Source organism: Ooceraea biroi, chromosome 11 (assembly GCF_003672135.1).
Source record: "Ooceraea biroi isolate clonal line C1 chromosome 11, Obir_v5.4, whole genome shotgun sequence".
In the NCBI taxonomy this organism is placed as follows: Eukaryota; Metazoa; Arthropoda; class Insecta; order Hymenoptera; family Formicidae; genus Ooceraea; species Ooceraea biroi.
Window position 1 is genome coordinate 1754692 of NC_039516.1, and position 12722 is coordinate 1767413.

Below are 12722 nucleotides of genomic sequence, written 5' to 3' on the forward strand. Positions count from 1 at the left end.
GAGATTACGTGGTCGTCGATAGCGTATCTCTCCCGGCGCGCGAAAGTCTCTGCTCGGTGCTGATCGCGCGTGCGAGCGGCGCGATTTCGCGACTTTGTCGCGCGCACGCCGGCGAGTCTCCTCCGCTCGTCTTCTCCCGCTGCGAATAAACTATCGATCAACGCGCCTCTGTGCGAATAGCCCGGCTTGCTCCGCTCGCTGACGTGTGGAGACAATCGATAGCCGCGATATAAATATCGAGGCAGTAGAGTCTACGTAGTAACAATTATTTTTGCGCCGTAAAAGATGCAGCTGTCTCGCAAGAGCGGTACTCGCGCGGAGCGACTGTCCGATCTTCTCTCTCTTCCTCTCTGTACCGAGAATATCGATTTGTCTGACGACGCATAAGCGTAAGTGTAAGCGTGAAGTACCACGCACTCGCGTAACGCGCGTTTACGCACGATTCGCACAGCCGAGACTGCCGCGATGGATCTCTCCGAGCAGTAAATCCAAGGATACGGCTCTTCAAGGTTCCGTCTGCGCGGCGGTGTCTGCCTTTCGCGATTTCAGCGTGGCGGCTGTCACGAGCGGGAGAAGCGGAGATGAGACCGTCTCAATAAGACGCGCTCGGTATGACATACTAATCGCATACACCACGCGTGATTAATCGAGTGCAAACGAATCGTCCGCAGAGGCTATCGCGGCCGGTATCGAATAAAGCAGTCGTGTCATGTTTACGCGCAATGCGCGAATCAATCGGCGAGAAGCGGCGAGAGGGAGGAGGGAAAGAGAAATTCATTTGTGTGTCGTGTGTGGTGCTCGATACCAGCGCGCTTCAAGTTTTACCTTAACGCCCCGCTACTGACGGCCGCGCGATATTTCGGCATTAAAATATCGACGAGAAATATTGCGCTCGTAAATATGCCGACCGCGTTATATATTATTTTCGTCGGCCGGTCATGGAACTTTGCAATGTGTATCGCGCGCGTGGCGCGTAGGATAAAGAAAACGTCGTCGTCGTCGTCGTCGTTGTCGTCGGGGGAACGAGACGTCATCGTCGAAGTATGCACTCGGATCACCTATAGTTTGCGCGAGCCGCAAACTCGGTTCGGCCGGAAAAATCGCGCGGCCCCGAGAAACCGCGCGTGTGAACGCACGTATGCACACACAACACACACATGTGTAAAGGCGTGATATAAGGAGCGGTTATCTCGGTGTCGAGAATCCGCAGATTTTCTCGCCGGAGAAAATAAAGGAACTGGTTATCGCGAGTCGAACGATTCTCGCGTATGCGTAACGCATCCGTTTCCTTAAATATCGCATTTATATTATATTTACGATCGGTGCGCGGCATAAACCACGATTATAAGGTACTCCGGAGTTGATAGAAAAACGGTCGTTACTGCCCACGGAATCGCTGCTACGGATTTCCCGTGGTTTTCTCAATCGCGCTTATGATCGGGGCCTGACACGGGAAGGGGGAGAAAAGTGATGAGGAAGAGGGACCACGTGGAACGGCGAAACGTCTCGTCGTCGATCATGTCGGGATACGCAGAGTGTGTATTGTGCCGCACACTGGCGGGAGAGATTCGGGGTGTCCGAACGATTTCCGTTCAGGTAGCATCGAAATTCGATTGTGTTTGCGGAGGTACCCGGGATATCCGGCTCATCCGCCGGACCCATCCGGCGGTCGTGTCTTCCTCTCGTGGACCGTTTATCCTCTTTTCCCGGAGAATCGGTACCGGCTTACCGGCAAAAAATTTGGGAAAATATTTGAGAACGCGTATTTCGGTGCTTGTCCCACGCTAAAGAGTTCCGGCCGTTGACGAGCGCTTTCTTTCGCTCGCCGGGCGGTAGTCGCCAAGGTTCCTTCTTGCCTGCGTGATTTTCTTTTTCGGAAACGTAAATGGCACTGATTGCTCCGGACCTAGGTCGCTCTCGATCCCAGAATAAGTTCCCATGGAAACCATCGTCGGCTGTAACTGGCTAATCTTTTCTTGAGCCATCAGCACACCACGAGAGCATGCACCGCACAAGCCATGTATATCGATCGTGCGTTCGGAGGGTGAGAAAGAGAGAGAGAGAGAGAGAGAGAACGAGCTTCCAAGAGAAATCCCACCCTCGTGCCAGAAAATATCAAGGTTGCTCACGGACACCTTCACGCGGGATTATCGAGGAAGACTCGCGCGACCTCGCAATCGCGAGCGATGCACTTGTGTCCTCCTCCTCCTCCTCTTCCCTCCTCTTCCCCGTTGATTCTCCTCTCGTTGACCTCCGGGTATCGGGGGCGGTGGCAGTCCTCGTAGCGGATAAACGTGCGCTTTAAAGACGCCGCGGCAAACGATGGTTTCTGCGGTGCCGCACAACGACCGCGACTGAATGGAGGAGGACGATGAAAACAGCGCTTGTGCGAACGCGTCATATTTGCAGCGCTTATCGCACGTACGAGATACGCCTCGCGTACATACGCACGCACGTACGTACGTACGCTGCGTCGTGGATAATCAATGAATTATTAACCGCGTGGCGACGGTGACCGCATCGATCTAATTGACCGTTTAATCATCGTGCTCGACGATGATGACGAGGAGACTCTCGCCGTTTCGGCGGAAAATCTCGCGCTCGCTCGCTCGCACGCTTTCAACCCGCGATATTCCACGTGGATATTATATTATATACTTATATATTACGTAATGATTCTGATGGTGTAGTCGCGGGTGATTCACTGTTAGGTCAATATCTCAAGCTGGAAACACCGGTCGGGCCTGTTATACGACGAGGGCTGTTTCTGCGAGTGATCGATAAGCCACGCGTGTCTCGTCGGGAGCGTGCTGTGTGTATGTGCGTGCATGTGTATTGTCGCAAGGGATCGTCGTGTCGGTTGGGGTGGACGACGACAACGAGCGGAGTCAGGCAACGTGGAATGATAACTCCGTTGCGTATACGCGAATAATTAATTCAATTCTCGACGGGCACTGCATCGCCGGGCGTTCAAGGCGAGGCGAGGTCGGCGAGATCCAAGAATGAGCGAAAGCACCAAGCGAAAGGAGCGAACGATACGAACGAAAGCTCCGAGAAATTTGGAATTTGATCAAATAATGCGGACGCATGTTATACGCATCGCTTTGCGTTCTCCAAACGACGTAAGTCGTGGAGCCTTTCCTCGCGTTATCGCGGTTGGGATTATCACATCTTCGTCCTTAATGATAAATAATTTGCGGCGAACGAAAGCAGAGAGTGGAAAAATAAGCGGACGCGCTCGCTCACGAACGACATCGCGTATTATCGCGCTGAATAAAATATTTTTCCGATACCCCGTTCCATTTTTTCTCGCCTTCTCTTTGTTCCCACTCTCGTTTCGCAACTTTTCACCGTGCCGTTTATTTCGGGAAAGTCCTAAGTTATTATAAATACATGTCTCACGGATGAATCAAATCGTTTGGCGGTTCTCGATGCTAGAGGCCAATATTCCAGTTTCGAGCCCTTAATAACTTCAACCTTACGTTTTACCTCCGACTCAACCGACACTTTTATACCGTAAATACAACATACGATTTTTCTCGCTGAAATTCTCTCGGCTCGATGATAAATCGCGTGACATGGAGAAAACACCTTTCTATTACTGTCGTTTCGAGTCGTGCCCTTCGACCCCAAAGCTGCCTCCCCGTTGCCGCTCCTTTCTCATGAGTCACAGTGATAACGCTCGGAAAAGGGGATGGAGTGCCACGAAACATTATATACGAGTACACACATATGTATGTATCCACGTATGTCGATGGCGAGTATTCTCGACATCCTCATGCACATCTTGCTCTGCAAGCTACTCTTCGTTCTACGAGCGTGCACTCGCTCGCACGAATCCCGGTGACGTAAAGCTCAACGAGTCGCTCGCGCATTATTAATATTTTGCCGGTCACGATGTGCCGCGATTCGTTATATAAAGCCGCCAATTAATGCAGTCCAGTCGTTGTCCGATATCGATCCGTCCCGTGGCAGGGAGGTCGAGAATGAAAAACGCCTCACGGACGAGTACACCGTGAGTGCCGACGGAGCAAAAATAAAAAAATAAAAAAAGAGAAAAAACATGCTCCGCGCGCGTACCTCGCGAATAAATAGAGACATTTGTTTAGATAACGATACCTCCTCTCATACTCGGTATCGACTGTCACAAGTATTGAGATATGTTGCTCTCGTCGTTGCTCGGCATTCAGCGAAGCTGCGGACCGATTAAAGTCACTCAAGATAATTAATAAGAAAAATGTGCTGCTCGCAGGACGACGGAACGCTATTTTATTGCAGGAAAGTCGTCGATATGTAGTTAGATATGGAGTTTGAGCGATTTTAGAAACGTGAAAACTTCTGAAGAGGAAGGCGTAGATCGAGATCGGTTGGCGGTCTTTGCCATTTGAAGCTTCCTCCGCGTCGTGCTTCGCTTCGATGCTCGATGAATGGACGTACTATTCGCTCGTAAGGCATCCGCGCAGCGTGCGTAACGCTCGTGCGAGCTGAAAGGAGCAGAGAAAGAGAGAGAGAGAGAGAGAGAGAGAGAGAGAGAGAGAGAGAGTGATACATGGCGAGACGGCGTAGGCCGCTCCATCGGCGTGCGTTTTGACATTAAATTGGTTCACCCACGCGTGACTTTCTAACGCAGCCGCGTTTCCCAATTTGCCATCTCTCGTTGGATTTGTGCGCGGATATGTTAGCTAAACTTTGGTTTTTCGGTCTCACTATCTAGTGTATCTTCTTTCGCGAAAACATTAATTGCAAAGGTAATAGGAATTTTATCGCACGCGCGCTTTGCAGTCATCTTAGATAATTTCCGAGTAAAGGTCATCTCTTCCACTGAGAGGGAAAGAGAGAGGAAAAATGGCACGTTTCACTGCAGTTTCTTTCTCTTTTTCTTTCTCTCGCTCTGTAAAGATGAATTTTTAAAACCCTAGTATTTTCCTCGTTTTGATCGACCGATGTATAAAAACCCGGACCTACTTTTTTTAAATATCGTCCGGATACCGCGCACGCGCGCGACTCTCTCGAAAGCCGAGTTTCCTCGCGCGTGTTCCTCGAGGCGCCGTTGTCTTCGTACCGATGTAAAAATGAATGAACGACGTGCATAACGCTTGCTGTTAACGCTCCGGCCGACGACGTGTCGGAGCACCGTGGTTGTGCCTTTACGGTTTACGATTGTAAATTCGCCCAGGGGCTCCTCTTTCTTTCCTCGCTTCGTTTCTTCCTCTCTCTCTCTTTTCTCTCGGCTTCCTCGTCTTTCAACGTCCGTGCTCTTTTCCCCGCCTCCGGCGGCTCGCGCGATAATCGCTATCGTGTCGCGTTGAACGACTTGTCGCGTTCGCATATACCGGGCGGCCGTTAAAATCACGCGCGAATTAATTAATTTATTTGCTAAATCCTTCTCCACCTCGCAGCGGCCTTGTCCGGCTACTTTGCGATATCGCAGTCCATCATCGATATTCTCTTTTTCTCTCTCTGTCTCTCGTTTTCTCTTTTACCTCCTCCTCGCTACCTCCTTCGAAGAAATCAATCGATCTCGCGCGTTGCATAATTTGCGTATCGTGACCCTGTTCCTTTAATAAGGCGTTGTTTCCTCGGCTTCGCGTGCCCGTTACGAAAAAAAGATAAATTTTGCATTCAGGATCGTGGCGCCAACATCCGTTATGGCGATCGATCGAGGGAGATGAAAGACATTTTATGCGTGGCCGCGTTATCTCCGGGCGTGGACCTGGAATATTTTTCAGGCTCGATCAGCCTCGCGTGCTGTGCTCTCCCCCCGATTTGTGTACCCACACCGGCATGAACGTAAAGTAGGCGAATCTACTTGACGGTCGCGCATAAGATCACTTCCCGGGTATCGTGATCGGTCCGCGCCGGTGCGCATTATTCACGGTTCGGGTCTCGCGCCTCGGCACGCGCCCGTGTAATCCTCTTGCCTCACGTTTTTTTTGTTATCGCCTGTCCAAAATGATGATCGTTCCTCGATACCGCGCGTGCCGCTCGAAATTTCGGAGAGAACCGACGGGGCAACCATGGGCAAGAGTCAATGCCCATACGCTTCGATTTGTGAAAACGACAGCGTAGAAACATAAATTAAATTCGCCGGTCTTGTCGGCGGGGGAAACACGAGTAATCGCGCCTCTGCTCGCCGGTCGAGACAGGAAGTGTTAGTCGCGCACTGGAAGCCGCGCGGCGGTCTCGCAGGCGCCCGTGGCGTTAAATTATTCTTTTAGGACGATTATTTATGGGCCTGGTGTAAACATCGTCGAATCTGCGCACGCGTGCGTTTTCCCATATCAGCTCGAAGGGGGGTCCTTTCTTCGGCGTGCTTTTTACGCTGCCGGGAGTTTCCGCTCGCGATGGAACCCCGCGTGTGCAGGAATGCACGGACGCACGTACGTACGTACATTCGTTCGTTCGGTTGATCGGTCGGTTTCCACTCGGACTTGCGAGTATAAATCCCGCGTACATCCCGCGCGTACACGGATATCGTGACGCGCGCGCGTTCGAGAGTCCAAGTCGAGAATGCGCGCGGCGACTCGCCGCCGGAGGCGGACTGTAATAATCTGACGGTGCGTTGGCAAACGCGCGGAGAGAGAAAGAGAAAAAGAGAAAGATAGAGATGGAAAGAAAGAACGAGGAGCAAGCGAAGCGCAGCAAGAAAAACGAGGGGGAGATATAGAGAAATATGGACGAGGAGCCGCAGAAAACGGAGGCTGCGTCGTGGATCCTGACGCGACGCGACTCGGACAAAGAGGCGTCCGCCGACGCGTTGGAGGAAAATACAAGAGGCGGAATCGATATTGGACGTTTCTTTTTTTTCGGGAAATTTACCTTCTCTCGCCGAGAGGCTCCATAGCCGAGAGATCAGGTGCGATAAATGTGGGCCACCTTATACATGCGATATATACGTGACTCTCTTACTCGTCGGGGAACGGTCGATTGGTCGCATCTGGCGCTAAACTGCGTGACCGATGAGACCCGGGGCTTTTTCCTCGACATTCACCAAGAGAAGCCTTTTTTCCCGGGCATTGTCTCCGTTCCCCCGAACGAAAGAGTTTGAGGTAGGTCGATCGACGAATGACTCACCCTTGGGACTGTCGATCGGGCGAGAGGGACTCTGGGCGGAGCGGCTTCCACGGTGGGCAGCGCGTCCCATTATATCCGCTGCGGCTCGTTAATATCGTGACATCCAATATCGCGTAATTATAACCGTACACCACCGGTCGCATAAGTCCCGGAACGACGAGCGGACTCTCGTAAACCGATAATGAATCATCGACGACGGTAAATCTGGGCCTGGCCTGGCTGTTGCGCCGTCGTCTTTTCCATGATGCTTGCGGAGTGTGTTCACACTCCCCCACGATATGAATTCCAGAGTGCCAAACGGAGCTGCTGAATCTCGCAGCGATAAAATGTGCTTTTATAGACGCATGGAGGGATGTAGGATCGTAAGGGATCGGATATTTCGTCGGTCAATTCCACGCGAGCATCGATCGATCGCGCGCGCCCGACGTCGCCGAAGGCTGGACGGTGCCCTTACTCTCTCTTCAAGGACCATCGTCCGGCTGTATTTCCATAGAAGATTAACGGCCTGACATAATCTACATTTTCCATCGTGAGATCTCGGCGAGAGCCCCTTTCGAGAAGCTTCGTTCGTACGAACGAACGTATTATATCGTGAGGACTGCCGCGCGCGCTCCATAGTCGCGGAGGGAAACAGTGTGGTAGTGTGGCGTGTGGTCAGGGGGGAAGCGAGAGAACAGAAGGAACGGGCGGGAAAGAGAAAGAGACAAGGGAAAGAGTAGGAGGAAAATGAACGCCGTTGGGCGGCAGTGTCAGTGGAGTTCAATCTTAATATAGTATGACCTCCACTGCGCCATTCGAGACAGTGTCGGACGCGACGGCGATTGCAAGTACGGACGAGCCGTCGAGAGAAAGGGAATCGGGGACCGAGCGAGGGAGCGAGGGTGATTAAAGAAGAAGAACGGAGAAGGACGCGAAAAGTAGCGGGGACGGGAGGAGTAGAGTGAAGAAGAGAGAGAGAGGGAGAGGAGAGGAGACGCGAAGAGAAAAGAGTCGCGGCATAGAGTGTGGTGAACGGGTGCGTACGTTGCACCTTATTCCCCAGTCCGATGAGTGAGCCTCGCCTCGGTTATTTCAGAGACATCGGCTTTGAGAGAGACAGAGAGAGAGAGAGAGAGAGAGAAAGAGTGCATGACGAGCGAGATGGTGCGTGCGTGCATGCATGCGCGCGTACGCTTAGTCGTCGAGAGTGTCATCGATCTATTTCGAGAGGAGGCTGGAATTTCTGGCTTTCGCGAGGGGTCAGTAGAAGAGAGACAGAGAGACAGATAGAGAAGGAGGGGGAGAGGAAATCTCTTGCGCAGAGAGAAAGAGAGAGAAAGAGGAGGAGAGAAGACAAGAGGAAGAGAAAGAGAGACAACGCAGACGATGGATGGACGGACGGGTCGTTACCACACCTGCGCACTCGCCGATCCGGACTGCCCGATGGTCAACGCACGAATGACCGCGTGCTCCTACGTTTTCCTCGATCGAGCTGCCGAGAGAAAGATAGAGAGAGAGGTAGCTGTCGCCGCCGTGCCGCTGTTGTGTCGAGATACTCTCGGATGATCGCGATGCTCCGTGATGCGGGCGCATAATTCCATTCACGCAGCATCTTCGATGGCCGTCTTTCTCTTTGTTAGACAGTTTTTTGGATAATGAAATTAGAGATATCGCTTTCTCTTTCTCTCTCTCTTTCCAGCAGAAAGATTTTGAATTGTGCGTACATTTAACTTTTCCGTTAATGAGGTTTCCACTTTTGCTATCGTCGGTCCTCGTGAAAGATGGTCGCGGTGGAGAGAATTCCCAGGTGCGTCGTGAAAAATGGGCTAAAACGAAAAGAGAGAGAGAGAGGGGAGGAATGATTAATCGTTTTCAGCGCGATAAGTCCACTTTGCGAGGGGAGTATTTGTACAGAGGTGGCGACGGCGGCGGCGGTGGCGGCGGGTTATCGGCGTTATTGGAGTTTTCTCGGTTGTATCGCGCGCGTGTCGAGTGGAGTTACGTTAGAAGGGAGCGACGTCGATGGAGGAAAGGGATAGAAGGCACGCGGGAGGAAGAGGCGGAGGATCTAACGATCTGGTGGGGAGAACGGTGGTGGTGCTCGGCCGTTGCATTGTGGGGGTGTTGGCCTTCAACTTGACGGTGCAGTTTCACTGACCTGCCTGAGAAACTCGTGATGCCAGCTCCATGCGCGGACCTATGGACGACGCGTCCACAACGCCAAAAGGGTACCGCTACTTGAGGGCCCAGCGGACCCTAAATAAACTTCTCTCGTCGTCGCTCGAACGAACCGACGTATTTCAGTCTCTAATTTTGTAACGTTCCGACAGTTTGTACATAAAAAAGCGAATGCTGGGCGTTCGTGATAAAATCGTTGACCAGTTTTCTCGGGAAATTTCGAGTAAATGGAAATGAAAAGATAGAAATAAATTTTTGACGAAACGTGGATATACATAAAATATACGATGGCTTTTGTATTGCGCGTATCTGATTTTATGTGCTATTTTGGAGTTGCAGCGTTTAATATTTCGGTGACCTGGTGTAGACCTTGTTCGTCTCTGTTCTAGTTTTTCGAGAATTTTTCGATGAGACCTTAAGTGGATCTCTGAGGAGAAGTGTCTCTTCATTCGGGTATTTGGTGGGTGTAATTAAAGCACAGATGAGCAGATGGCCCACGAGTGTCTTCTCTTTTAGCTGTTTTCTTCTTTGAAACATGTTACTTTGATTTTTCTGAGAAGTACAGTAACTATAAGAATGAAATTCTTCCGAAAATATTTTGCTCGAGAAACATCAGTTTTTGTAAATGCGCTAAATTGTCATAACTGACAATTCTTCGATGTATGGCTCTTAATTAAGCAATTTCAGACGATCGGAATAAACATTACTTGAAAAAAAACAATGTTGAGAGTTCAACAAGAACAAATTTAGAATCAACGACGTAGGCTATATTTGACGCCCTATGCACTCGAGTTACACGGAGCGTCTATAATGCAGCCATGGTCCGTGTGGAAGCCTGTAACTATTGATCCTGCGGCCTTTGGGGAGCCGCTGTTGCCGCTGCCGTTGCTGCTGCGGATTTTAGCAACGTCATTCGAGACCGTGACGTATCGTGGGAATGGAGAGACGCGACTATATCGAGAAGCCTTCGCTCTTCTTTGCACTCGCACTTGGCGACCGCATCACGTGCCCCGTGTGCACGACGAGTTATGAATGACGCGTCTTCGCCAGGTGGATGGAAAAGGGAATAAACGTAAAATTTACGAGCACTTTTAAGAGCCGGCAGATCTCTTGCAACGATCCAACGACCGAGTTCTCCTTCGATCTCTCGCGATCGCGGTCACGTCTGAGTGCATCGCCGTTTAATCGTCGTGCGTTGCGCGAGCTGCGCACTCGAGCTGATCCAAACTCGAATCCGGATTCGCCGGTCTACAAATCCGCGCGTTACGAACGGAACACACAGCGTGTCGGGCCGAGGCTCTCGTTCCTTTCGACCCTCTCCTTTCGTCCTCTCTCGTCCCTTAGACGAGGCGAACAAAGCAAAGGGTCCCCGGAGCAGCGTTCTCTCAGACATACGGGGCCTTCTTTCTTCCTTTCTCCTGTCTCTCTCTTTCTTTCTCTTTCTCTCTCTCTCTTCCTCGTCTTCTTTCTTCGCTTTTCTCTCTTTTTCCTATCTCTCCGTCTCTCCTCACCTTGGCCGCGGCCCTTCAACTGTCTACGACCCACGCCCCACCGCCTCCTCTTTCTCCGTTTATACCACCACCATCGCGGCCACCGTCGCCACCTTCCTCGAGGTTCTACGAGGTTCTCCGGCAAACTTCCTCTCCTCGGCGGGTCTTCGCTCTCCTGCCGTGCGCCGTATACCTGGATCTAACTCTGCTCTGGCGCGCGCGCGTGCGAGCGAGCGCCCGGTATGCTCCGATCCAAGTCTCGTCCACCTGCCTCTGATGCAGAGCTCCGCGCAGAGTTATTTAGCCGAACCGAAGCCGCTCCGGGTCGCCTTAGGCGAATTTCCGGAGTAAGGGGGAACCTTAGAGAAGCGGAAACTTGGGGGGCTGGCTGCGTGCGCGCGCGCGCGTTCCAAGTTTCACACAAGCGGAACCCCGTCGCCCTTATTTCTCTCCACGTAGGGACACGAAAATCTTATCCTCCCCAACGGAAGCTGCAATTTTATTACAGGTAACAGAGCGGAGTCTCGGATAATTGCCGTGATTTTATTTTCCCGGTACGACAAATCGCGTCAGTTTTATTTATTCTGTCGCGATCTCTCGTCGGGCAGAAATATTTGGCGTACGCGTCGTGACGATACTCGAGTGCCGCAGAGTCCTATGCGAAAACGCGCAGCGTCTCGCGTAATGCATGGCCAAAGGAAATTGTGGCCCTAATGGCGTTTACGCCCCCGAGACGACCTCTCGGCGTTCCCACACCCACCGGCGAGTCGGTTCCTTTCCGTCGTGTCACCGATCGTCTACTGCCGTGTACGAGGTTTCTTAACGTATTGATGTCGCGGTGTGTAACGCCGTCCCTGAAGAAGCGGAAACGACCGTGGCATTGGCACTCGCCTGTCGTTACGCAAAGGTCTCCTAGACGGAGAGCACCCTTCGTCTAGTCGTGGCGGGTTCCCAGGCCGCGCGCGGACAAAGCGATCTCGGAATTTATTCGCGGCCTTGCTCCCGTCCTCACGCTCCTTTCGCCCTGAATTCTGCCACGTCGTATATCGCTTTCTTATGCTGCGCGACGCGCGCCTTGGAAAACGCAAAATTTCGTTGCTTGCGGGAACGACAAGCGAGAAAGAGAAAGCGAGAGAGAGAGAGACAGGGATAGAGAGACGGTGAGATGTTGCAGCGCCGGTCGAGAGGGAGACGAAAAAGCTGCCTGGTATGCAATGCAACGCGCGTCGCGCCTTCTCTCCTTCCATCGCGACGAAGGAGAGAGTGAACTGAATGAAAGGGAGGTCCGGGGAGAGAGAGGAGTACACAAGAACAGGATAGCTAGAGAGAGAGAGAAGGAGGAAGGGAGGAAAGGAAGGGGACAGTTCTCAGGACGAAAAGGAGATGCGAGCGCGCGAGAAGGAAACGACGAAGAGAAGCCGGCAGCGAAAGAAGGAAGGAGAGAGGAGTGGTTCACCTGCATTGCTAGCATTGCGCTGGCTCAAGGCCAAAGAGTCTGCGAGACCGAGGACCAGACCGGGTCGGGACCTCCTTCCTTCCAGTTTCCTGCACCCTGCTCTCTCTCTACGTACTGCACGCCATTCTCTCGCCTCGCGTAGCATCCCATTCTCGTCTCTCTGTCTCTCTGCTCTTCTTCGTCGCGCTGCAGCTCTCTCTCTTTCTTTCTTTCTTTCTTTCTCTCTTTCTCGTTTCACGATACGCAAACAATTGCATCACGGACGCGCTGCTACTTTCCGAAGCTTATTACGTGTGGGCGGCTTCTCGTGCCGAGACGTAATATGAGAAACAAAGAGGCAACGTGTCCCTCAAGCATGGGACGTGCGCAGTAATAACCGAAATAACTTTTTCATACGCCGTCGTTTTATTGCACGTCATTTTACTACCCTGCGTCGACGGTCCGCGAGGTTCCTTTGAGCGCACCTTTTAAAGTTACAAAAAACGAAGGATAACTTTGACTTTTGAGTCGGACTTTTTATTTTCCTATATAAAATGGATCTTGTA

General features: G+C 51.8%; 1 protein-coding gene across 1 annotated transcript in view; it reads left to right on the forward strand.

The window, feature by feature from the left end:
• Positions 1 to 12722, forward strand: part of LOC105274484 (RNA-binding protein MEX3B) — a 56459-nt gene that overhangs the window by 18012 nt on the left and 25725 nt on the right. The gene's annotated exons all lie outside the window — the stretch shown is intronic.